Below are 13,124 nucleotides of genomic sequence, written 5' to 3'. Positions count from 1 at the left end.
GTGATTGATGAAGCCATGGATGGTTACTGTGAGAGCAGGAAAAAAGAAAGAAAGAAAGGGTCTAGGATCGATGGAACTCACAAGAGTTTGTTTATGCTCTTGATACCATATGGAAGTAACCACAGAAGGATTACGATTGAAAGGTGATTTCATTCTCATTATTGACTATAATATTTAAAGAGATTACAAGCACTAATCAAGGAGGAGAATTAGGAATTGTTACAACAATATTTGACTTCCTAATATACAATGATTTTAATTTAATATGTGCAATAAATATATATAATAGAAAATAAATAAATGTAAGTTATATATTGTTAATAGAATACACAATATCCCAAAATTAGTTGCATATGAAATTAAGGATGTGACATTGTGACTGGACCATGATTTCCCAAATCCATGTTCATTCATCACCCATAACTTGTATCCTTCCACATTAATTTTTGAGCAGATCATGCAAAGGCGCCCATTGTATGTACCCGAACGATTCAACTACATCCCTCTAGAACTTTTATCTCTGAAAATACCATCGTCTTGATATCAAGAGCCAATATCAATGGTAGGTTCAATAAGGAATTTGTTTCAAAAACCCATTTGACGCATAAGTTATATCAACCCAATTTTGGTTGACACCCTCGTTCATCTTCAAAACTAAATCAAACCCAAATAAGCCTTACTTGATCTTGTCCCTATCTTCAACTTCATTCCTATTCCACCTCAGCAACACAGCTCCGCAACACTGGTCCATTCCTTGTAACAGCTTCAGCCCAAGTCATAATAAGCCTAATATTTCCTCATGCCATTTATTTCCCTCACAAAACAAACATATGTTATAAAAAATCATAAAACATTTACTAAAAAAACATAACTTAATTATTTAAGTCATCGATATGAACCATAGGTATATTTTTAACATATCTCATGGCATGCATCTCAAATTTTAAAAGATTAAAAAATGTATGATTTTTCGTGATTAGACGTCATGTTATATATATATTTTGAACGACAAATTTGGATTACTGACGGACAACTGGAGTATCCTCGTGCCCCCAGCGGAACCACCCGATCATATCCATCTCCACTAGGCATAATGCCTATACACCAATTCAGGAGGAAACCCAATAAATATGGGAAAACCCCCCTTGTGGGAATCGAATCCAGGACCTATTGGTCCCAAAGCCTTATCCCACCTCAAGATGCCACTAGACTATAAAGCCATGGGCCGTCGTGTTTTATATTAACAATGAACTTAATAATTTCAACAAGAAGATATCTTTTGGTTTCTCGAGACAATCGATATTGAAAAATACATGTTTGTGCAATTGTGCTCAGATGAACTAACTGATTTCATAAATTAGATTGGATTTGTGAAGTCAAGATTATAAAATCAAAACATTTTTTTTACTATCTAAAGGTTGATTATATCCATGCCTTGTACCCTTAATGAAATATTGTATGTTACAAAAGGATATGGTGAAGACTTTTTTAACGGCAACTGGAGTATTATCGTGCCATCAGCGGAATCAGCCGATCATATCCATATACACTAGGCATAATGCATATACACCAACCCAATAAGTATGAGAAAGACCCCCTTGTGAGAATCAGACCCAGGACCTTTTGGTCCCGAAATCTAATCTCACATCCAAAATGCCACTAGGCTATAAAGCCATGAGCATATAGTCTAACACTTATTTAATGACTTATATAGTTTAGATTATCATGAATGACTAATTCAAGACACCAAGGGACATCACCTACGTAGTAACCTTTTTCATTTCAATATGATTAATCATATAAATCATAATTAGAGTTTGTCACTAACACGAGGAGTTATAAAGTGATTATTAATATTTGGAGTAAATTTAAAAATGGTCACCATGGTAAATTTTGTGCTTTAAAAGCTCAACCATAAGGAAAAAGCAAAAGATTAAACTCTAACGCTTTTTTAAGAGTTCAATTTTTTTAGAAAAAAAACTAATAGCTTTTATATTTGTTGCATTTCATAGGATCACATGAACGAGTAATCAAAAAGCACATTACTATTTACTTCTTTTGACATCAAATGTAGAACCCGTAAGAGGAAAATGACAAGTAAACATAGCTATTCTTGTTTTGCCATCTACACATTATGACTTTATATGTTTGCCTTAACCTGTCTTGTAGAGTTGTAGAACATGTGATCGATCAGCCATCACAAATGATCTGGAAAATGTTTCTAACTATTCTTGTGCACATGTGTCAACATCCTTAAGGACCAAATAGGTCAAACTCGAGTCAAAACTGTAATTAGGGACCTCAATTTATACACTCAACAAGTAAAAGATACAAAGGATAAAGAAAACATATAAAAAGTCACTACTAATAATGCATAAAACCTTCTAAATAGTTTTATTCAAATAATATAAAAATATGTTATCATATATGTTAAAATCATGGAGTGTAATTACACGTATACATGATTTAACTAATAAATATACAAGAAAAAATGGATAAAAATGTTTGTGGGTTAACCCAACGAAGTCGTACTAACATGTACTATTTTTAGAACATCAACTCACAAACTCACTAGGCCACTAATCTACTCCAGAATCTACAACAATACGTATCCTGGGACTAGAACCCTCACCACTTAGTAATGAACACTTTACTACACTCCTTGGTAGTACCAGGCTACAAGCCATTTGATTGACATAGATTACATAGGTACCGGTCGTTATCATGTTTTGAGCGCCAAACTCACACACCCCTAGACCTACGCTTACACCTCCTAAATTAAACCATTTTTGACGATAAGACTTGAACCCTCACCACCTAAATGAGAGGCACCATGCGAAATTAGCGGGAAGAACGATGTCATAATGATTCCCCAAACCCATGTTCGTTCATCACCCTTAACTCGTACCTTTCTGCATTTTTTAGGGAACAAATCATGCAAAGGCGCCCGTTGTATGTACCCAAACGAGCTTAACGGTATGTTTAGTGTTTTGCAGGATCATCACAGCTTAGATGAGATAAAGAAGATTAGCCTTATTTGTAGAGGCACAAACCACAAACTCATTATCACCAGAATAGTTCCATATTTCTTCAGGTTAATTGAAGGAGAGTAAAGCTTCAACATTTTGTTACTTGTCACAGTGTCTATGGCATAGAAAAGAAAGCTGGGGATAGAGATCATCCGTCGTGATCTCAACTTCATAAAGTTAGGATCTGAAATCAGACAATTTCATTGCTTTGATAAACATTTTAACTGCACCAAGGGTTTTGTAGGCATTCCAGTAAATATTTGTTGTAGAATATGTTCAGGTAGATACGCTTCCACCACTGATGATTGACTCTCATCTGAAAAGAGAATTTAAATTATCAATTTATGAATTCTAATATGATTCTATTTCTAATGTTTATCTTATAATCTAGTCCAAGGGTCTCAGTTGAGCACCCAGATGAAGATAAAAATACTAATTCACGACGGTGTATTAGGAAAAAAAATTAAGTGAGCGTTAAGAAATACGGAAGCATATTCAAAAAAACAAAAAAGTAAAAATGTATACTATTTGACCTGGCTTGGCTTTGAAAGTTGAAACTCCTGGTTCTATTTTATTTGTATGATTGAAATATTTCGTAATGTTATTATAGTGTATAGTTCAAATGAAATGAATTTTTTTTAAGAATAAAAAAGAAGAAATTTTCAACCAATAAAAATGCTTGATTTTACTTCATTTAATTTTTGCATTTAATATCAGTGTGAGGGTATAGTGGTAAAATTAGATGGATCATTAATTGGTAGTCTTCCTTTTTAATAGCTAACTATATTAAATTTGTAACTCATTTAAAAAAAATATTTTTCAAAAAAAAAGAAAAAATATAATTTAAAGTGTAGCATAAATCACGAGGTGTGTAGGATAAATTTCAATACGTGTAGTATAAATTTTAAAATGTGTAAGATAAATTTTGATGTGTGTAAGCAAAAATTTAAGTGTAGAGGATGATAATGTTTATGACTAATTAATTAGTCAAAGATAATAATAAATGAGTTGAGAGAAAAACTATTTAATGTTTTACATTTATACCCTTTGTTCTTTTTCTGTTAATTTAATTTTCTTCTCAAATAAACATTCCCCTGTTATTGTAAGAGCCCTAATTACCAGGCATTAATAATCTTATAACCAATATAGTAATGTTGTAAATGTAAAAGAAACTCCTGGTTGTAAATTTTTTGTAGGATTGAAATCTTCAGTTACTAAAAATATCCCAGCATCAATATAAGACTGATTCCCAGAAACCCTAATGGAGGATTTTCGTCAACCGGGGTAAATAATTAACTGATAAAATAAGTAAATAGAAAATTGGTAAATAATTCCTGCAGTTTTTCTTTAGTTCATATTGATTCGATTTTGCCATTTAGGAAGTTGTGAACACATGAATATGTTAGGTTTTTGGCTATATGAAAAATGTGCCCATCCCACATCGGTGCAAGGATGAAAGCTTGGGAGGACTACAAGCTTATAAAAGGAGTCCAAGGCTTTGGTTTCAAAGTGCCCCAACCAAAAATACACTTGAAGTGTTTGGTTCTTTCTTTCTTTTCTAGTTCTCTTGTCTTAGAGTGTAGGAAGGTTTTGGTTAAACGCTTCGGAGAAGTGTGGTTGTAATTGGGCGGGGGGAGGCTTGAGAGATTAGTCTGTGTGATTGTAAAATTTGTCGCATAGTGGATCTTTCTCTCTGGAGGCCCGTGGTTTTTCTCCGGTTTTGGAGTTTCCACGTATATTCTTGTGTTCAGTTATATTTCTCTATTGTTAGCTTTGGGAGGGTTGTTGGGATTCTTTGAGACCGCTTGTTTCCCAACAAGTGGTATCAGAGCTCCAGGTTTTGGGGGAGGTCTCGGTTTTGAAGGTTCGTAGTATGCTCTGTGGTTGCAGCTTAGTCTGATCTTCCACATCAGAAACGAATTTTCTTGGAGGGTGTCATGGTATTTTGAAGGTTCGTAGTATGCTCTGTGGTTGCAGCTTAGTCTGATCTTCCACATCAGAAACGAGGATTTGGTACTGTTTGTATACGGTAGAATTATACGCGAGCCGGATATACGCATTTTATCCTAGGAAGGTTCTGGCTAGGAAAGACTTGGTACTTAAGTGTGTTCATTGTACCCACCTCTCTTTCCTGGGAATCCTTTGTTGGGTGTACTGCTTATAGGCTTGGTGTTCTAGTATACAATACTATTTTTGAAGATACGGATACGATGTCGAAATACAGTCCCATGAGGTTCGACGTAGAGAAATATGATGGAAGAATCAACTTTGGTTTGTGGCAAGTTCAAGTCAAGGACGTGTTGATTCAATCTGGGTTACACAAGGCGTTGAGGGGGAAACCGACCCCTGTTTCAAGCAAGGATTCAAGCGGAACCAGTAAAGACGATGATGAAGAATGAGAAGATTTGGATTTGAGAGCGGCAAGTGGGATTCGTTTGTGTCTAGCAAAGAATGTTCTTGCAAATGTGCATGGGATATCAACTGCAAAGGATTTGTGGGAGAAGCTTGAGCAGTTGTATCAAGGCAAAGGCATCTCAAATCGGTTGTATCTCAAGGAACAGTTTCATACCCTTCGTATGGATGGAGATACAAAAATTTCAGATCATCTAAGTGTTCTTAATAATATCGTGTCAGAACTGGAGGCTATTGGAGTAAAGGTTGAAGATGAGGATAAAGCACTGAGGCTCATATTATCTTTGACATCTTCCTATGAGCATATGAAGCCCATTCTGATGTATGGGAAAGAAACCCTGAAGTATGCGGATGTTACTGAGAAGCTATTGTCTGAAGAGAAAAGACTGGGTAGTAGCGGTCGTACTTCGTCAGAAGGAACGGTTTTAATATACGGGAACGGGAAGAAGAAGCACCCACAGAAGATTCCTGTATGCTGGAAGTGTGGACAGTCTGGGCATGTCAAGAGAAATTGTCCAGGTGGAGCAGATTCAGCAAGCAGCTCCAAGACAGCTAACAATGTCGCCGTCGTTGACGGTGATGATTTCTTTTGAAGTTATGTCATCCCTATGATATGCCCGCGCTACCATGAAAGGGGATGCAATTTGTTAGCGGGTTCACGGATTTACACATGGGCATTGGGTTGGCATAGATGCAAGATGTGTGGTGAAAAATTGATGTTGATGGCTGATGAACTTCCGAGTATGCCAAGCGGGGAAGTTGCACCATAAATTTTCAGCAGGTTTTTCAACATGTGTCGAGAAGAAATTCTTAGAATGGTCTATTCTAAGTGGAGATACTTTTTTATGGTGGAGTATGATCGTCGGTTGAAGACGGTGTTCCTTTGATGTGGTTGTTTTTTTTTTCATATATCCAAGGTGGAGATTTGTTAGGTTTTTGGCTATATGAAAAATGTGCCCATCCCACATCGGTGCAAGGATGAAAGCTTGGGAGGACTACAAGCTTATAAAAGGAGTCCAAGGCTTTGGTTTCAAAGTGCCCCAACCAAAAATACACTTGAAGTGTTTGGTTCTTTCTTTCTTTTCTAGTTCTCTTGTCTTAGAGTGTAGGAAGGTTTTGGTTAAACGCTTCGGAGAAGTGTGGTTGTAATTGGGCGGGGGGAGGCTTGAGAGATTAGTCTGTGTGATTGTAAAATTTGTCGCATAGTGGATCTTTCTCTCTGGAGGCCCGTGGTTTTTCTCCGGTTTTGGAGTTTCCACGTATATTCTTGTGTTCAGTTATATTTCTCTATTGTTAGCTTTGGGAGGGTTGTTGGGATTCTTTGAGACCGCTTGTTTCCCAACAGAATATACTCAGGATAACTTTCAAACATTTCGGGCATTTGCTGTTTAACTAATTTTAAGTAAAGACATCATGCAAAATTCAGGTATGTAATTTTACCACCTTGATGTTGCTCAGCTTTCTTTTGGTCTCGAATCTGGCCCGCTTTCCACGTGGATGCGATTCCTGTACTCGTCTTGGCGTGTCGCTGACTGAAAATATCAAGGAATGACATCATGTGAGGTTCAAATAACCATGTCTACATTAGAACTTATAACATCATAAAAAATCTCTAACAACCTAAAACAAAAGCCAAACCAAGATGATTTTATGCTTGTAATCTTACCACCTTGTTCTTGCTCAGCTTTCTTTGGGGCCCGCGGACGCTTTCTAGGAGGCATCGCAAATGGTTGAAGAAATTGCCTGAAAATATTCTCAGTTTGTCCTGTATCAGTAACACGATAAATAATAAATCAACAGAAAACATTAAACGTTGATAACCTCACTCACATATTTCAAGGACTGCAAATATCCCAATCAAACACATTTGCTTTTTTTTTATTTGATATTTTTCTAAAGGCTCAAACTATCCAGACACCTTATCTGCCTATTTAGACACCCTTTGCCTCGTATAGGCCTATACGAGGCGTATAGGGTTACATCAAAATCAGTGTCTAACTCATGTCACTTCTGGTTTGACTGCCTCAATACGTCTCATATAGGCCTATACTGGGCGTATAGGACCCTTCGTATAGGCCTCATATATGACCATTTGCCCCTTATATGCCTCGTATAGACCTATACTGGGCGTCTTGAAGGGTTTTTTTTTAACAAACATTTTATACAATATTAATCATTTTAGCAAACTTTTATACAAAAACAAGTTTTTTTATTTTAAATAATTAATATTAGGACCCCTCGTTGGTTTTTTTTAGTTGAAAAATGGATGTTTTGGTAGGGTAATTTGATTGTTTTTTGAGGGTGATGTTTTTTGAGTAAAAAAATGGGTGTTTTGGTGGGGTAATTTGAGTTGTTTTTTAAGAAAAGTTTTATTTTTTTATAAAAATATTTTACCGTTTTCAAGATCGGCCTTTAAAAATATTCGATCGTAGAAATATTACATTGTTTTTAACATATAGGAGTTAACTGCCATTTTCGTCCCTGTGGTTTGGTCACTTTGGCCATTTCAGTCCATTTTTCAAAAATGCGCCATTTTCCTCCCCGACGTTCTGGAAAGGTGCCATTTCAGTCCAAAAATCATAACCCAGTTAAGTCGGTTAGTAAATAAGGACTGATTGTGTAAATTTGTAACATAAAGGACCATTTAAGTAAATATTAAACACCACCACCACTAGCCCTGCCACCACCACCACTTCGCTGCCACCACCACCACCACCACCACCACCACCGCCACCACCGCCACCACCGCCACCATAGCCCTGCCACCACCACCACCACTCCGCTGCCACCACCGCCACCGCCACCACAGCCCTGCCACCACCACCACCGCTGCCATCACCACCACCACACACTCTCTCTCTACTCTCTCTCTCTCTCTATGCTCTGCAATCACCACCACCATCACCTTTACCTCTATACTCCGGTGACCGGAGTAAATCCGACCATCTTTCCGATACCCCACACCCCCACGTGTTAATCTTCTGTTTCTGTCGATCTGGGTCGAATTGAACAGACATCTGAAGTTCCTTAGATCCCCACAAACATTTTACACCCCTCACAATGCTCAAACACATCAATTTTAGCCGGAACCAAACCTGCAACTTCGCCAGAATCTTCACAGTGGCCGGAATCAGTCAACACGTCGTTCCAGCCGTTAACGGTTCGTTTTTCTTGTTCCGGTTCATTCGTTTATACTTGTACAATGTTTGCACCAGGTTAATTGGAATATAACCTAATTTTGGTCGTTAATTTGAGCCATTGACTTTCCTGTTTGACCTTCTGTTGACCGCTTTGGGGGAGATGACACTGTTGACATCTGTGAGAGTGGTGGTGGCAGGGCTGTGGTGGTGCGGTGATGAACGACAAATTCATCATCATCATCATCGCCTCTATTAATATTTGAAGGAAGCAACAGTAACAGCAGCAACAACATTATCAGCAACAACATTATCATCAACAAAATTGGTGGTGGCGGTGGCAGCGGAGTGGTGGTAGTGGTGGCAGCGGAGTGGTGGTGGTGGCGGTGGCAGCGGAGTGGTGTTGTGGCGGTGGTGGTGGTGGTGGTGGTGGCAGCGGAGTGGTGGTGGTGGCGGTGGCAGCGGAGTGGTGGTGGTGGCGGCGGTGGTGGTGGTGGTGGTGGCAGCGGAGTGGTGGTGGTGGCAGGGCTAGTGGTGGTGGTGTTACAAATTTACACAATCAGTCCTTTATGTTACAAATTTACACAATCAGTCCTTATTTACTAACCGACTTAACTGGGTTATGATTTTTGGACTGAAATGGCACCTTTCCAGAACGTCGGGGAGGAAAATGGCGCATTTTTAAAAACTGGACTGAAATGGCCAAAGTGACCAAACCACAGGGACGAAAATGGCAGTTAACTCAACATATAGTGTAGTATAGGTCCCTTATAGGTCTTGTATAGGCCTATCGACGTATACGGGCGTTGTATCGTAACGTATAGTGTATAATATAAGTCTAGTATAGGTCCCCTATAGGTCTTGTATAAGCCTATAGGCCTAAACGGGACCAAAACCACACCTATAGTCCTATACGAGTGTTGTATCTTATCCAATAGTCTAGTATCGTATTGTATTATATCGTATCATATCGTATCGTATCGTATAGTGTAGTATAAATCTCGTATAGGTCTCGTATAGGCATTGTATGTGCCTATGGATGTGGTATCGTATCCAATAAGTCTCGTATAGGTCTTGTATAAGCCTATCGTGTTGTATCGTATCGTATAGTTTAGTACAAGTCTCGTATAGGCATCATATAATTAATATTAGTGTTATTATAATTAATATGAGTTTTTTATAATTAATATTAGTGTTATTGATATTAGTATGAGTTTTTTATAATTAATATTAGTGTTATTATAATTAATATGAGTTATTATAATTAATAAGAGTGTTATTATAATTAATATGAGTTTTTTATAATTAATATTAGTGTTATTGATACTAAAATGAGTTTTTTATAATTAATATTAATGTTATCATAATTAATATGAGTTATTATAATTAATATTAGTGTTATTATAGTTAATATGAGTTTTTTATAATTAATATTAGTGTTATTGGTATTTAAAAAGAGAAAACAAAAAATAAAATAAAAATAGACGTCTAGTATAGGGCTATAATGGGCGTCTATGAGGACCAAAAGACTATTATACCCTTGAATTAAGCCTATACTGGGGGCAAAACAGGGGTAAAATGGTCTTTTGGATCCCTCGTATACGCCCAGTATATAGGGGTGTTCAAAAAACTCGTGGCTCGCAGCTCGCTCGAAACTCGCTCGAAAAAAACTCGAAGAAAGCTCGGCTCGAAATTGGCTCGGTTGTAAACGAGCCAGCTCGGCTCGGCTCGATTTATAAACGAGCCGAGCTCGAGCTTGGTCTGGCTCGGCTCGTGAGCTCGTGAGCTGGCTCGATAAGGTTTACATCCTTCATTTTTTTGTCCCACATCGCTTAGAAAACAAAAACTAAGAGTGTATCTCCCCTATAAAAGAAGGTAAAGACAAGGAGAAAGTGAATTAACTATTTATATTTGCATATTTAGCCATATGGTTAAATTAAATGGCAATTATGGCCCTTAGGCTATGAAGAAATTCATTTTTAAAGGCTTTTTAAGTAATAAATTTTGCGGTTCTTTGTTAGTTCGAGCTAGATCGAGCCGAGCCGAGCTAGCTCGAATTCTAATCGAGCCGAGCTCGAGCCTCAAATCTCAGCTCGATTTGAAATTCGAGCTCGAGCCGAGCCAGCTCGAATCGAGTTCGAGCCGAGCTCGAGCTGAGTCTAGCTCGGCTCGACTCGGCTCGTTTACAGCCCTACCAGTATAGCCCTATACTAGGCGTCTAGTTTTATTTTTTTTGTTTTCTCTTTTTAAATATTAAAAAAAAAACAAAAAAAATTAAAAATAGACGCCCAGTATAGGGCTATACTGCGTGTATACGAGGGGTCCAAAAGACCATTTTACCCCTGCTTTAGGCCTATACTGGGGGCAAAACAGGGCTATAATGGTCTTTTGGACACCAGTATACGCCTAGTATAGCCCTATACTGGGCGTCTATTTTTTTTTGTTTTCTCTTTTTAAATATATAAAAAAGAAAAAAATAAAAAATAAAAATAGACGCCCAGTATAGGGCTATACTGGGCGTATACGAGGGGTCCAAAAGATCATTATAACCCTGTTTTGCCCCCAGTATAGGCATAATTCAGGGGTAAAATGGTCTTTTGGACCTCTCGTATACGCCCAGTATAGCCCTATACTGGGCGTCTATTTTTAATTTTTTTTGTTTTCTTTTTTAAATATCAATAACACTAATATTAATTATAAAAAACTCATATTAATATCAATAACACTAATATTAATTATAAAAAAAACATATTAGTTATAATAACACTAATATTAATTATACGATGTCTATACGAGACTTATACTATACTATACGATACGATACAACACGATAGGCCTATACAAGACTTATACGAGACTTATACTACACTATACGATACGATACGAAACTATAGGATATGATACAAGACCCGTATACGTGTGGTTTAGGTCCCGTTTAGGCCTATAGGCTTATACAAGACCTCTAGGGGACCCATACTAGACTTATACTATACACTATACGATACGATACGATACGAAACTATATGATACAACACCCGTATACGTCGATAGACCTATACGAGACCTATAAGGGACCTATACTACACTATATGATACGATAGTATCGTATTGTATTGTATCGTATAGTATGGTATGGTATCGTATAGTGTATAGTATAAGTCTCGTATAGATCCCATATAGGTCTATACGAGACCTATACGAGACTTATACTACACTATACGATACAATACAATACAATACGATACGATAATATAGGATATGATACAACACCCGTATACGTCGATAGGCCTATACAAGACCTATAAGGGACCTATACGAGACCTATACCACACTATATGTTAAAAACAATGTAATATTTCTACGATCAAATATTTTTAAAGGCCGATCTTGAAAACGGTAAAATATTTTTATAAAAAAATGTAACTTTTCTTAAAAAACAACTAAAATTACCCCACCAAAACACCCATTTTTTTACTCAAAAAAACACCACCCTCAAAAAACAATCAAATTACCCTACCAAAACATCCATTTTTCAACTCAAAAAAACACCAACGAGGGGTCCTAATATTAATTATTTAAAATAAAAAAACTTGTTTTTGTATAAAAGTTTGCTAAAACGATTAATATTGTATAAAATGTTTGTTAAAAAAAAAAACCCTTCAAGACGCCCAGTATAGGCCTATACGAGGCATATAAGAGAAGACAAATTTACCCCCAGTATAGGCCTAAATCAGGGGCTAAATAGTCTTTTTTTCGCCTAGACGCCCAGTATAGGCCTGTAAGAGGCGTATACGAGGCAAATAAGACAAAATATGACATAACCAGAGATTCTCTTGGAAATTGAGAAAGGTTTACGCCTCGTATAGGTCTATACGAGGCGTCTTGAAGAGTGTGGAAATAGGCAATTGGGTGTGTGAATATGTAGACCCTTTCTAAAACTACACATGTTTTCTATTGTTTACAACTAAGTAACATAATTACAACTAAGGGGTAGTTAGGTTCGTAGAATATTTTTTAGGGAATTGGAATGCTTCAAAGGAAATAAAATTTGATGAAATTGGAATTGATTCTGTTAAAAAAATTGTAATGTGTTAGATTGGCAAACATATAAAAGGAACTGAATGTTAAAAACTTATAATGACTAAAGCTTAAAAATACAGCTATCATCATCCCCTCCACCCCTTCCGAACCCTAAACTAATCTCACAATTCTCATATGCTAATCACCACCTCCTCGTCATGACTATGACGTAGGGTGCTAAACTGGTCGTGTTCGCAGGTTTACGGCTTCAACTCGACCCAGAAATTTTAGACGAACCCAAACACGACCAAAACCAGAAAATCATCTCATATATATGAACCCGAAACCAGCCTGAATGTTCACAGGTTGGCTCGAACATGACCCGTTCAACCCGAATTTTTTTTTTAATTTTTTTTTTCAAAAATTAATATACTAAGATCAAAATGTACTTAAAAAACCACAAAATGTATATACTACAATTACCATCTATTACCATCTATTAATAAGCAAACCTTATGAATAGTAT

Source organism: Helianthus annuus, chromosome 17 (genome assembly GCF_002127325.2).
Source record: "Helianthus annuus cultivar XRQ/B chromosome 17, HanXRQr2.0-SUNRISE, whole genome shotgun sequence".
Lineage (NCBI taxonomy): Eukaryota > Viridiplantae > Streptophyta > Magnoliopsida > Asterales > Asteraceae > Helianthus > Helianthus annuus.
This window is presented reverse-complemented; position numbering follows the sequence as displayed.